Here is a 14,077-nt window from a genome sequence, read left to right on the forward strand (position 1 = left end):
TGCACCGCCCTCAGGTTCCTATTAAATCTTTCCTCCCCCCCCCCCCCTTACCTTAACCTATGTCCTCTGGTTCTCGATTCCATCACCTTATTAACAATCCCAGGCTCCTTTCCTTTCCTATTATCTCCAATGTTCTTCTTCCAAAAATTAAAAATATATCAACTAGAAATTATATATTGCAACCTGAATGCCTAAATTCCCCTTGATGCAGGGACATAGTGTAGAAGGTCAATGGCCTTCTGTGGCCTTTAGAAGGTTTAAGATTTAGACAAGGTGGCATGATTTCAAAATGGTGCACTAACAGGGAACAGCAAGAGCAAGACAGGGTGGGAGAGTACACTAGACTCATTGCCTGGGATGGTTCCTATTCAACCCTAGCTATCTGCTGGAGGTCATGTCTGTTGAGTACGTCAGAGCATTGCAGGGCATTCTATGGCAAGTGAGTCACCTCCTAATTATTATTAAACCCCAAGGAACCTAATTTTAGAATTTAATAGACGGGCGTGGACCCATTGGGTCCAAATGTCTCCTTCGAGCCCGGCAACCCTCCGTGCAAACCCCCCCCCCCCCCCCCCCAACCCATTCACCCACTCACCCACTCCATCCCACCTCAACCCTCCTTATCCCCCCCTCCACCTCCTCTCCCACTCACCCACTCCATCCCCCCTCAAGTATAAGAAAATAACTGCAGATGCTGGTACAAATCGATTTATTCACAAAATGCTGGAGTAACTCAGCAGGTCAGGCAGCATCTCGGGAGAGAAGGAATGGGTGACGTTTCGGGTCGAGACCCTTCTTCAGACCTGAGGTTGAGTCCCCCCTCAACCCCACTTATCCCCCCCCATCAACATTGCATCATCGCAAAGTTGAAATATCATGTCGTAACATCGTAAATCGGGGAGCATCTGTATTAGATCACGTGGCCGGAAGTGAACTGCGGCTCGCTACGGGTCGCTGCTGTTTGCACCATCTCAAAGTCGAAATATCGTAAATCGCAATATCGTAAGTCGAAGCATCGTACGTCGGGGAGCATCTGAATTAGTTCAACGGGCCCCAACTGTGCACGCGCAGACCTTCTCCCATCGTGACGGCCATCTTGTTTGACCCTCTGCTGCTGTGCTGCACCATGGGAGGAAGGTCAGGCGCGGGGCATGTCGATCCGGGGGGGGGGGGGACGCATTTATTAAAGTGTATTCAGCAGCAGCTGGACGGCTTAGCAACTCCCCCCCCCATTGGCCGCCACTCCCATCACTCGGGCGGGACTGACGGCCAGGAAAAAAGGGAAAAGTGTTTTTTTAAACTTTATAATATAACAACATATAACAACTACAGCATGGAAACAGGCCTGTCAGGCCCTACCAGTCCACGCCGACCATTCTCCCTGACCTAGTCTCATCTACGTGCACTCAGACCATAACCCTCTAATCCCCTCTTATCCATATACCTATCCAATTTACTCTTAAATAATAAAATCGAGCCAGCCTCCACCACTTCCACCGGAAGCCCATTCCATACAGCCACAACCCTCTGAGTAAAGAAGTTCCCCCTCATGTTACCCCTAAACCTTTGTCCCTCAATTCTGAAGCTATGTCCCCTTGTTGGAATCTTCCCCACTCTCAAAGGGAAAAGCCTACCCACGTCAACTCTGTCCGTCCCTCTCAAAATTTTAAAAACCTCTATCAAGTCCCCCCTCAACCTTCTACGCTCCAAAGAATAAAGACCCAACCTGTTCAACCTCTCTCTGTAGCCTAAGTGCTGAAACCCAGGCAACATTCTAGTAAATCTCCTCTGTACCCTCTCCATTTTGTCGACATCCTTCCTATAATTTGGCGACCAGAACTGCACACCATACTCCAGATTCGGCCTCACCAATGCCCTGTACAATTTTAACATTACATCCCAACTTCTATACTCGATGCTCTGATTTATAAAGGCAAGCATACCAAACGCCTTCTTCACCACCCTATCCACATAATGTCAATAACTTTAAAAATATGATGCCAATTTGAATGAAACTTTGCTAATGCACACCCCAGGATAATGGTGAGTGAGGTGAGCCTAAAATTATCGCGCTATCGTGTACCATTTTCAGTGTATTTCGGGAGCAAACGGTCAAATATAGATGCAAACAAGATGAGAGTTTTTGTAATATATAGATTATATCCTTGCTACAACACAATCTTTTTTCCAACCTTCTTGCTCTTTTGCTACTTGTCTTAAAATGTAATCATTCAGGTTACAGATTCTGCAGTTTGTGAAGACAGTATAATATTATTAATAAGATCAAACCCTTTTTTCATCCAGGATACCAAGGAAAATTTGGTCCTGGTCTTTCCGAATTAATCGTGTATATGTCCAGTTGTTTAAATGAAAAGACAGGCTGTGTTTAGTTTAGTCTAAAGATACAACATGGAAACAGCCCCTTTGGCCAACCCAGACCGTGCCGACCAATAATCCCCACAAACTTACACTATCCTACGCACACTAGGGGCAATTAAAAAAATTACAATGCCAATTAACCTACAAACTTGTACGTCTTTGGAATGTGGGAGGTAACCAGAGATCCTGGAGAAAACCCACGCAGGTCATGGGGAGAACGTATGGACTCCGTGTAGACAGCACCCGTAGTCAGATTCGAACCCGGGCCTCTGGAGCTGTAAGATAGCAACTCTACTGCTGCACCACCATACCGCCCCTGGTGTTTCTGACATTTTGTAAAGAGCTTGCTGAAAAGTGACTTCCCAAAAATGTTCACACAATTCTGAGTCTGACAGTTAAGATAATTTGCAATAAAATGAACCAGTCGAATCCCGAAACACTTGTTTTGCCAAAATACAGCTCAAATATTCAGAGACCTTTGGGACAGCACATAGAAAAACAATTGATATGTTTACAGCATCCAAAGTACCTGTGGAATATTTCATTACAAGTTCTTTGGCTGTACTCTGTTCAGTCACCATCCACGTACTTGCCAATTTACATTGGATCCTTATCCAGTTTCCTCTGAACTTCCAGTGTAACACGTATTACTAATCAAATTATAAGTGTTGCAGTGTAGGTCTAGATTACACCCTTGCACTCTCAATTTGTTGGCAATGGAAATTCAGACTAATGCAATTTAAGCTCGGGATGCAATCTTTTTTTCCAACAGACCATTCCCTGAAGACTAGGAGAGAACTGCAGATGCTAGTTTAAATTGATGGTATGAAGAAGGGTCTCGACCCGAAACGTCACCCATTCCTTCTTTCCAGAGCTGCTGCCTGTCCCGCTGAGTTACTCCAGCATTTTGTGTCTACCTTTAGACTGAAGACTGTCTGGAACTAAGAGAATTTCCTCACCACCACCTTCTCTTGGAATGACTTGTTGTATCTACATCATCCTGTGCCATGCTCAAGGTAATGGCCTGCCAGTAGAATTAAGGCACTGCAGACTGCACATGCTGGAATCTGGAACAACAAACAATCTACTGGAGGAAATGTGTAGGAAGGAACTGCAGATGCTGGTTTACACCGAAGATAGACACAAAATGCATCAGAGTTGTGGATGTAGCCCAGTCCATCACCCAGACCAGACTTTCAATAGACAATAGACAATAGACAATAGGTGCAGGAGTAGGCCATTCAGCCCTTCGATCCAGCACCGCCATTCAATGCAATCATGGCTGATCACTCTCAATCAGTATCCCGTTCCTGCCTTCTCCCCATACCCCCTCACTCCGCTATCCTTAAGAGCTCTATCCAGCTCTCTCTTGAAAGCATCCAATGAACTGGCCTCCACTGCCTTCTGAGGCAGAGAATTCCACACCTTCACCACTCTCTGACTGAAAAAGTTCTTCCTCATCTCCGTTCTAAATGGCCTACCCCTTATTCTTAAACTGTGGCCCCTTGTTCTGGACTCCCCCAACATTGGGAACATGTTTCCTGCCTCTAATGTGTCCAATCCCCTAATTATCTTATATGTTTCAATAAGATCCCCCCCCATCCTTCTAAATTCCAGTGTATACAAGCCTAATTGCTCCAGCCTTTCAACATACGACTGTCCCGCCATTCCGGGAATCAACCTAGTGAACCTACGCTGCACGCCCTCAATAGCAAGAATATCCTTCCTCAAATTTGGAGACCAAAACTACACACAGTACTCCAGGTGCGGTCTCACCAGGGCCCGGTACAACTGTAGAAGGACCTCTTTGATCCTATACTCAACTCCTCTTGTTACGAAGGCCAACAGTCCATTGGCTTTCTTCACTGCCTGCTGTACCTGCATGCATCCTTTCAGTGACTGATGCACTAGGACACCCAGATCTCGTTGAACATCCCCTCTTCCTAACTTAACACCATTCAGATAATAATCTGCCTTTCTATTCTTACTTCCAAAGTGAATAACCTCACACTTATCTACATTAAACTGCATCTGCCATGTATCCGCCCACTCACACAACCTGTCCAAGTCACCCTGCAGCCTTATTGCATCTTCCTCACAATTCACACTACCCCCCAGCTTAGTATCATCTGCAAATTTGCTAATGGTACTTTTAATCCCTTCATCTAAGTCATTAATGTATATGGTAAATAGCTGGGATCCCAGCACCGAACCTTGTGGTACCCCACTGGTCACTGCCTGCCATTCCGAAAGAGACCCATTTATCCCCACTCTTTCCTTTCTGTCTGTCAACCAATTTTCTATCCATGTCAGTACCCTACCCCCAATACCATGTGCTCTAATTTTGCCCACTAATCTCCTATGTGGGACCTTGTCGAAGGCTTTCTGAAAGTCGAGGTACACCACATCCACTGACTCCCCTGTCAATTTTCCTAGTTACATCCTCAAAAAATTCCAGTAGATTTGTCAAGCATGATTTCCCCTTCGTAAATCCATGCTGACTCGGAATGATCCTGTTACTGCTATCCAAATGCTCAGCAATTTCGTCTTTTATAATTGACTCCAGCATCTTCCCCACCACTGATGTCAGACTAACTGGTCTATAATTACCCGTTTTCTCTCTCCCTCCTTTCTTAAAAAGTGGGATAACATTTGCTATCCTCCAATCCACAGGAACTGATCCTGAATCTATAGAACATTGAAAAATGATCTCCAATGCTTCCACTATTTCTAGAGCCACCTCCTTAAGTACCCTGGGATGCAGACCATCAGGCCCTGGGGATTTATCAGCCTTCAGTCCCATCAGTCTACCCAAAACCATTTCCTGCCTAATGTGGATTTCCTTCAGTTCCTCCATCACCCTAGGTTCTCCGGCCCCTAGAACATTTGGGAGATTGTGTGTATCCTCCTCAGTAAACACAGATCCAAAGTAACGGTTTAACTCGTCTGCCATTTCTTTGTTCCCCATAATAAATTCCCCTGCTTCTGTCTTCAAGGGACCCACATTTGCCTTGACTATTTTTTTCCTCTTCACGTACCTAAAAAAACTTTTGCTATCCTCCTTTATATTATTGGCTAGTTTACCCTCGTACCTCATCTTTTCTCCCCGTATTGCCTTTTTAGTTAACTTTTGTTGCTCTTTAAGAGTCCCAATCCTCTGTCTTCCCACTCTTCTTTGCTATGTTATATTTCCTCTCCTTAATTTTTATGCTGTCCTTGACTTCCCTCGTCAGCCACAGGTGTCTCTTACTCCCCTTAGAGTCTTTCCGCCTCTTTGGGATAAATTGATCCTGCAACCTCTGCATTATTCCCAGGAATACCTGCCATTGCTGTTCTACCGTCTTCCTTGCTAGGGCCTCCTTCCAGTCAATTTTGGCCAGCTCCTGCCTCATGCCTCTGTAATCCCCTTTGCTATACTGTAATACCGACACTTCCGATTTTCCCTTCTGCCTTTCCATTTGCAGAGTAAAACTTATCATGTTGTGATCACTGCCTCCTAATGGCTCTTTTACCTCTAGTCCCCTTATCAGATCAGGATCATTACACAACACTAAATCCAGAATTGCCTTCTCCCTGGTAGGCTCCAGTACAAGCTGTTCTAAGAATCCATCTCGAAGGCACTCTACAAACTCTCTTTCCTGGGGTCCATTTCCAACCTGATTTTCCCAGTCTACCTGCATGTTGAAATCTCCCATAACCACCGTAGCATTACATTTGTGACACGCCAAATTTTATCTCCTGATTCAACTTGCACCCTATGTCGAGGCTACTGTTTGGGGGCCTATAGATAACTCCCATTAGGGTCTTTTTACTCTTACAATTCCTCATTTCTATCCATACTGATTCAACATCGCCTGATTCTATGTCACCCCTTGCAAGGGAATGAATATCATTCCTTACCAGCAGAGCAACCCCACCCCCTCTGCCCACCTGTCTGTCTTTTCTATACGTTGTGTACCCCTGAATATTCAGTTCCCAGCCCTGGTCCTCTTGTAGCCATGTCTCAGTGATCCCTACAACATCATACTTGCCCATGACTAACTGAGCCTCAAGCTCATCCACTTTATTTTTTATACTACGCGCATTTAAGTACAACACTTTAACTTCTGTATTTACCTCCCCTCTCACATCGGTCACAAATGGCCCTGCCCTTAATCTCTTTTCCCCTCAAGAACTTCTGTTCCCATTTTTCCGAGAGTCTTCTGCAATATCTCCTGTATTCCCTTTAACCTAAACTTCATATTCCCAATTTGTTAACCCCTCCCCCCCACTACTTAGTTTAAAGCCACAGGTGTCGCACTACCAAACCTGCCTGCCAGAATGTTTGTCCCCCTGCTGTTAAGATGTAACCCGTCCCTTTTGTACAAGTCACCCCTAGCCCAGAAGAGATTCCAGTGGTCCAGAAATCTAAATCCCTGCTCTCTGCACCAGTCCCTCAGCCATAAATTCATACCCTCTATCTCTCTGTTCCTGGCCTCACCAGCACGAGGTACCGGTAGCAGTCCAGAGATAACCACCTTCGACGTCCTACTTCTCAGTCTTTTTCCTAACTCTCTAAACTCCCACTGTAGCACCTCCTTCCTCTTCCGCCCGACGTCATTCGTGCCCACGTGCACAACGACTTCAGGTTGATCGCCTTCCTCCACTAGGATTTTCTGAAGCCGGTCCATGATGTGCTGAACCCTGGCACCAGGGAGGCAACAGACCATCCTCAAGTCCCTCCTGCTGCCACAGAATCTTCTGTCCGTCCCTTGGACGATGGAGTCACCCACCACTACGGCTCTTCCTGACTTCGGTCTCCCCTGTCGAGTATCCTTGCCAACAGGTCCGCCACTCGGACTGGAAACGTCTTCTGCCCCGACAGTTCCCAAGAGAGTATACCTATTTGCAATAGGCACAGCCACTGGGGTCTCCTGTAGTCCACGTCCACGTCCACTCCCCCCTGAAACAGTCTCCCACCTTCGCTCGACCTGGACCCTTGGCGTGACAGCCTCACAACGCCATCTATCCATTCTCTCCAGAAATGCTGCTTGACCCGCTGAGTTACTCCAGCACTTTGTGTCTTATTTCAAAGGCAGGCATTGTTTCAAATTACCTTATATTGTGAAAGGCCTTATATTGTGAAAGTTCTATCATTTTTTCTCGGTAATTAATGTAACCTTAATGTAAGGCAAGCCCTTAAACTAAAAATGGGTCTTCCAGTTGAAGAAAAAATTGCTAAAATGTTCTACCTATTTTCAGAGGCCCATGGTGCAGTAGATGTTGGAATCTTAAACTGAACACAGAGTGCTGGTGTAACTCAGTGGGTCAGGCAGCAACTGTGGAGAAAAGGAATAGGTGAGATCCTTCTTGCCATCCCAGTTTGACTCAGAGACTCTTTTGAGGATAGGTCATCAAAGCAATCTGAATGAGACTCTGTTTTGCCATTTGAATGGTGTTGAAACTGTTAAGGGGGGATCTTTCAACACTCAAAATTCAAGCAGGCCTGATTTTGCCTCACCTCATTATCACATTACATTTGCTGGGACTTTACCTCATCCGAGGTCCTAGCTGCATTGCAAACCTTACGGCAGCTTCGGTATTTAATTGGCTGCAGAGTGCTTTGGTAGTCAATTGGATTCTGGAGGGGGCTAAATAAATGAAGGCCCCCCCCCCCCCCCCTTGTTTCAGAAAGTGAAACGAGCTGCAGCCTTTGGACTGTAAACACATATGGAAAATAAAACCATTCTGATTGTGTATTGTACCGCCTGCCATATGTTGGAAAGGGGCCTCTGAATACACAGTGATCCATTGTGAATTTCTAAAGCTCGTGCAATTTTACCTCGGGCAGGCTTTTAACATCTGATGACGACCGATAGTTAAAGAACAACATCAAGAGGTACGAGAGCCTGAACTAAATGGGAACTGTCAGCTCTTAGTATGATAGTAACAAGGAAATGCAGACCCCTGGTTACCAAAGAAAAACACAAAATGCTGGAGAAACTCAGCGGGTCTGGTGGCATTACTGAAGAACATGGTTAGGTGCCGTTTCGAGTTAGGACCCTTCTTTTGTCAGCTCTTGTTGAGTTTAGCAGGAGGTAAAAAATAAGTTGAAACTTTTCAGAATCCAGTCTGAAGAAGGGTCCCAACACAAAATGTCAAATGTCCACTTTCCACCACACATGCTGCCTGACTCGCTGAGTTCCTCCAGCACTTTATTCTTTTTTACTCAAGATTCCAGCATCTGCAGTCTCTTTAAAGTGGCCAATGAGAGGATCCAGGAACACCAACAGCTGTAGTAGACCAACTACAGAACTAGTCGTGTTTGACATTAGGGAACAGCAGTCAATATTTACACACACCTGTGCTTTTGTACTGGTTTCCAGAGGAAGTAGTTGAGGCAGGTGCAGTACTGTATGTGCAAACTTGGGTAAATAGGATGCGCTCAGATGGGGCATCTTTGTCAGCATGTAGGGGATGGGCCGAAGGGCCTGTCTCCCTACTGTATGACTTTAAAGCAAGTGTCTCTTGACAAAGATATGGGCAAGCAGAAAACGTTGAAAGCAGATACTTTTCATAGAGCATTTAATGAGAGTCTGTGATTCTCCCATTGACTTCAGTAACTACTTTGAAACCCACAAAACAGGAATGAAGGCAAGTCATCCTCAATCTCAAACATCTGCCTGAGTAGAAAGGAAATGTTTGTTCTGGTCATACCGCCTGCAGCATTTTCAACATTGCAACATTTCAAAGGTTGGGACACTGGCGTGACACCTTATTTATCCATTCTCTCCAGAAATGCTGCTTGACCCGCTGAGTTACTCCAGCACTTTGGATCTTATTTCAAAGGCAGGAATGGTTTTCAAATCACCTTATATTGTGAAAGGCAGTTTAACAAGTTCTATCATTTTTTCTCAGTAAAGGCATAAGGAACAGTAGATGTTAGAATCTTAAACTGAACACAATGCTGGAGTAACTCAGTGGGTCAGGCAGCAGATCCTCCAGCACTATGCAAAAACTCTTCATACATTCTTAGCATCAATACATTCAGTAATGTCAGATATGTGTGGTAAATGTCATGTTCAGTAGTGTTTTCACCAGCACCTGCCTCTTGGGTATTTACACCTGTAGTGTTTATACCTGCTCCCAGGGTGTGGCATGCCTTCCCTTGGCTGTCAGGTCCGGTGAACGGGTTGTGTGCTCACCTCCTGCACCCTTGGAAGTTTCGAGTCAGGACCCTTCCTTTGGAGCTTCAGGAACTGTCAGCTCTTGTTGTCAGCTCTTTGCAGGAGGTAAAAACTGAGTTAAAAAAATAAGTTGAAACTTTTCTGAATCCATTCTGAAGAAGGGTCGCAACGCAAAATGTCAAGTGTCCACTTTTCTCCACAGATGCTGCCTGACTCGCTGAGTTCCTCCAGCACTTTATTCTGGAGGAACTATGGGGTGATATCTCTTCTCTTGTTTGAGGGGTGCTCCCACCGGACTCTGCCCCTCGATGTCCAGTAGCGAAAGAAACCGAGACTGTGGTCCTCCCCCACAGTGCCTTGGCGATGGCTGCACCGAGCTTCAGTGTGTCCCTCAGAATGTACTCCCGCGCTCTGGAACAGGCCAGTCGGCAACATTCCCGGATGGACATCTCTCTCTGCTACAAAACCTGTGCAAAAACTCTTTGCACATTCTCTGTACATTGAAATAGTGCTGTGCTCAGTAGCATTCACACCTATTTTAAACAAAACATCTTTCGTCAGAAGGTGGTGAATCTGTGGAATTCTTCGCCACAGAAGGCTTTTAAAAAAAAATCTTTCAACGGAGAGGTGACCTTTTTCCGGGTCGCATCTCCGTTCGTGCTGCGGCCTAGCAACAGGGAGCTGGCGGCCTCCAGACTTGCTTGCCATCATGGAGCTGGCTGACTTCGGAGGCTTCGGCCGCAGGCCCTGTGGACTAAGGCGTCGGGAGCTCGCTGGTCCCTAGTTGGCGACCGAGTTTCGGGGTCTCTAGCGGCAGCTTCTTCGTCCTCCCAGAATCGTGGGCCTTGGGACGGCCCGTTCGTGGGACTTTTTGTCATCCGGCACGGCTTGGAATCGGCCGTGGGATCTTCCATCGCCCGGCAGGGACTTCAGGGTCTGGAACCTCGATCGCCTCGAGGCAGCAGTTTTGACTGCCCGACCTCGGCTGAAGAAGCAAGAAGGAGATAATACTTTCTTTTTTACCTTCCATCACAGTGTGGAGGTGCCGGGAGGAGAGTCGCTTGTGATGGATGTTTGTGTTGAATTATGTAGTTGTGTGTTTTTGTTGCCTTTTTAGTGTTGTGACTGCATGGTAACTAAATTTCGTTCAAACTTGTTTTGAATGACAAATAAATTCAATTAAATTCTGGAGGAACATCCTTAGGAAAGATGAGAGGGGATCTTATCGAAAGAGGATGAGAGAGGATCTTATCGAAACATATAAGATTATTAAGGGGTTGGACATGTTAGAGGCAGGAAACATGTTCCCAATGTTGGGGGAGTCCAGAACCAGGGGCCACAGTTTAAAAATAAGGGGTAGGCCATTTAGAACTGAGATGAGGAAAAACTTTTTCAGTCAGAGAGTTGTGAATCTGTGGAATTCTCTGCCTCAGAAGGCAGTGGAGGCCAATTCTCTGAATGCATTCAAGAGAGAGCTAGATAGAGCTCTTAAGGATAGCGGAGTCAGGGGGTATGGGGAGAAGTCAGGAACGGGGTACTGATTGAGAATGATCAGCCATGATCACATTGAATGGCGGTGCTGGCTCGAAGGGCCGAATGGCCTCCTCCTGCACCCATTGTCTATTGTCTATTGTTTATTGTCTATTGAAAAGGCTTATGACCCTCCGCAGAGCAGAGTGGCACAGGAGAAGAGGAAGAGAGCGAGCCAGGAAGCGAGCTGCATTCATTGCCAATCCCTTTGGCTTCACCAGGCGATTACTTGGGGACAAGCGCAGTGGCCGCCTCATGTGCTCAACAGATTAAGTCAATTGCGTCCTCCATGACACCCTGAGCGATCCGATGAGGGAACAGGAACTTGAACCCAACAAAGCTCTCATCAGCCCAGCCCCCCCAACAACAGAGTTCAATCTGAGGGAGCCGAGTCTGAAGGTGGTTGAGGAGGTCATCAAGGCCTCTGCACCAGGCCCTAGTGGCGTACCATACATAGTGTACAAACGCTGCCCAGAGCTCCTTCCACACCTATGGAAGATTTTGAAGGTGGTATGGCGAAGGGGGAGAGTTGCTGACCAGTGGAGGTGCGCTGAGGGAGTTTGGATCCCGAAAGAGGAAAACTCAAAGAACATCAATCAGTTTCGGTCAATCCTGCTGCTGAGCGTGGAAGGGAAGGTGTTTTTCAGGTGTTTTTGTCTCCCGAAGATTAACTGAGTTTCTCCTCAAAAACAGCAACATCGACCCGTCAGTGCAGAAGGGTGGGATTCCTGGAGTTCCCGGCTGCTTGGAGCACACTGGAGTAGTCACGCAGCTCATCAGAGAAGCCCATGAAAACAGAGGCGACCTAGTTGTTCTGTGGTTGGACCTGGCCAATGCCTATGGGTCCATGCCGCACAGACTGGTTGAGCTTGCACTACACTGCCACCATGTTCCCAGTAAGATCAAGGTCCTGATCCTGGATTATTACCATCATTTCAGGCTGAGGGTGACTTCTGGGTCAGAAACATCAGACTGGCATGGGCTTGAAAAAGGAATAGTAACGGGCTGTGACATTTCTGTTATTCTTTTTGCTCTCGCCATGAACATGGTGGTCAAGTCAGCCGAGGTGGAATGCAAAGGCCCCCTAACCAAGTCTGGTGTACGACAGCCCCCAATAAGAGCTTTTATGGACGACCTTACCATCACCACGACATCGGTCCCAGGGAGTAGGTGGATCCTACAGGGTCTTGAGAAACCTATCACCTGGGCAAGGATGAGTTTCAAGCCGACCAAGTCAAGGTATTGGTGCTGAAGAAGGGGAAGGTGACTGACAAATTCCACTTCTTACTGCCATTCCCTCCATCACTGAGAAACCTGTCAAGAGTTTGGGAAGCTTTTTGACGCAACTCTGAGAGACTCTGCCGCCATTCAAAAGTCCATCGAAGACCATGAAGCCTGGCTCACCAAAGTCGACAAGTCAGGTCTGCCTGGCAGATTCAAGACCTGCATCTATCAGCATTCCACCCTGCCCCGTGTCCTGTGGCCTCTCCTGGTTTACGCTGTTCCATTGACCACAGTTGAGTCTCTCGAAAGGAAGATCAGTGGCTTTCTTCACAAGTGGCTTGGCCTTCCCCGCAGCCTCAACAGTGCAGCACTGTACGGGACCAGTAACATTTTGCAGCTCCCATTCAGTGGTCTCACTGAAGAGTTTATGGTGGCACGGACAAGAGAAGCCCTACAGTACAGGGACTCCAGGGACCAAAAGGTGTCATCGGCTGGCATCGAGGTGAGAACAGGGAGGAAATGGTGGGCGGAGAAAGCAGTGGAGGTGGCAGAGTCACGCCTAAGACAAAAGGCATTGGTGGGAGTCATAGCAACTGGCTGAGCGGGCTTGGGATACTTCCCTAAGACCCTGGTTGGCAAGGCCCAGGGCAAGGAGAGACACCATCTTATCTAGGAAGAGGTCCGAGCAGGTGTGGAGGAAGAGTGTGTGAGCAGGACAGTGGGGCTCAGGCAGCAGGGAGCGTGGACAAGGTGGGAGAGCATACCGTAGCGCAGGATTACGTGGTCAAACATCATGCAGGCAGATTTCCAGCGCGTCCGGTTCCTTGTCCAAGCTGTCTACGATGCCCTACCAAGCCCAACAAACCTCCACGTCTGGGGCAAGAGCGTGACACCTTCCTGCCCACTTTGCACTGGAAGAGGATCATTAGAACATCTCCTCAGCAGCTGCCCAAAGTCCCTTGGTGAAGGTCGCTATCGGTGGCGCCACGACCAGATGCTCAAGGTGGTTGCTGAGAGCATAGCCACTGCCATCAATAACAGCAAACACCACCATGTCCCGAAGAATCCAATCACTTTTGTCAAAGCTGGAGAGAAGCCTCGACCACAACCAAACACAAGGGCGGGCCTCCTCTACACGGCCACTGACTGGCAGCTGCACGTCGATCTGGGCAAACAGCTGAAATTTCCGCAGCACATCACAGCAGCATCACTCCGGCCAGACATGATCATCACCTCCGAAGTGACAAAACAGCTGATCATTCTGGAGCTGACAGTGCCCTGGGAAGAGCGTATTGAAGAAGCTAATGAGAGGAAACGAGCAAAGTACCAGGAGCTGGTGAAGATGTGCCGGGACAGAGGCTGGAAGACATGCTATGAACCCATAGAGGTGGGCTGTAGAGGCTTTGCAGGATGCTCACTCTGCAAAGTCCTCAACCAATTGGTCATTACGGGGCTGGCAAAGAAGAGGGCCATTCAATCCGCAAGCGAAGCCGCAGAGAAAGCCACTAGATGGCTTTGGATTAAGAGGGCTGATCCGTGGGCAGCTGCTGCTGGGACGCAAGTCGGGGCCTGATCAACCCCGGCTGGGTCGCCTGGGCGAGGGTGTCTGATGTTGTGAGAAGATGTATCTTGCACATTGTGGAGGCAAAGTCAGTGGATATATTTAAGGCAGAGATAGATTCTTGATTAGTTACGGGTGTCAGAGGTTATGGGGAGAAGGCAGGAGAATGGGGTTGGGAGGGATCAGCCATGATTGAATGGCGGAGTAGACTCGATGG

General features: G+C 47.4%; 1 pseudogene; it reads left to right on the forward strand.

Moving 5' to 3' along the window:
* Positions 1-394: 394 nt before the first annotated feature.
* LOC144605039 (uncharacterized) lies at positions 395-13,909 on the forward strand (annotated as a pseudogene).
* The last annotated feature ends 168 nt before the right edge of the window (positions 13,910-14,077 follow it).

The sequence above is a fragment of the Rhinoraja longicauda genome, chromosome 23 (assembly GCF_053455715.1).
Source record: "Rhinoraja longicauda isolate Sanriku21f chromosome 23, sRhiLon1.1, whole genome shotgun sequence".
NCBI lineage: Eukaryota > Metazoa > Chordata > Chondrichthyes > Rajiformes > Arhynchobatidae > Rhinoraja > Rhinoraja longicauda.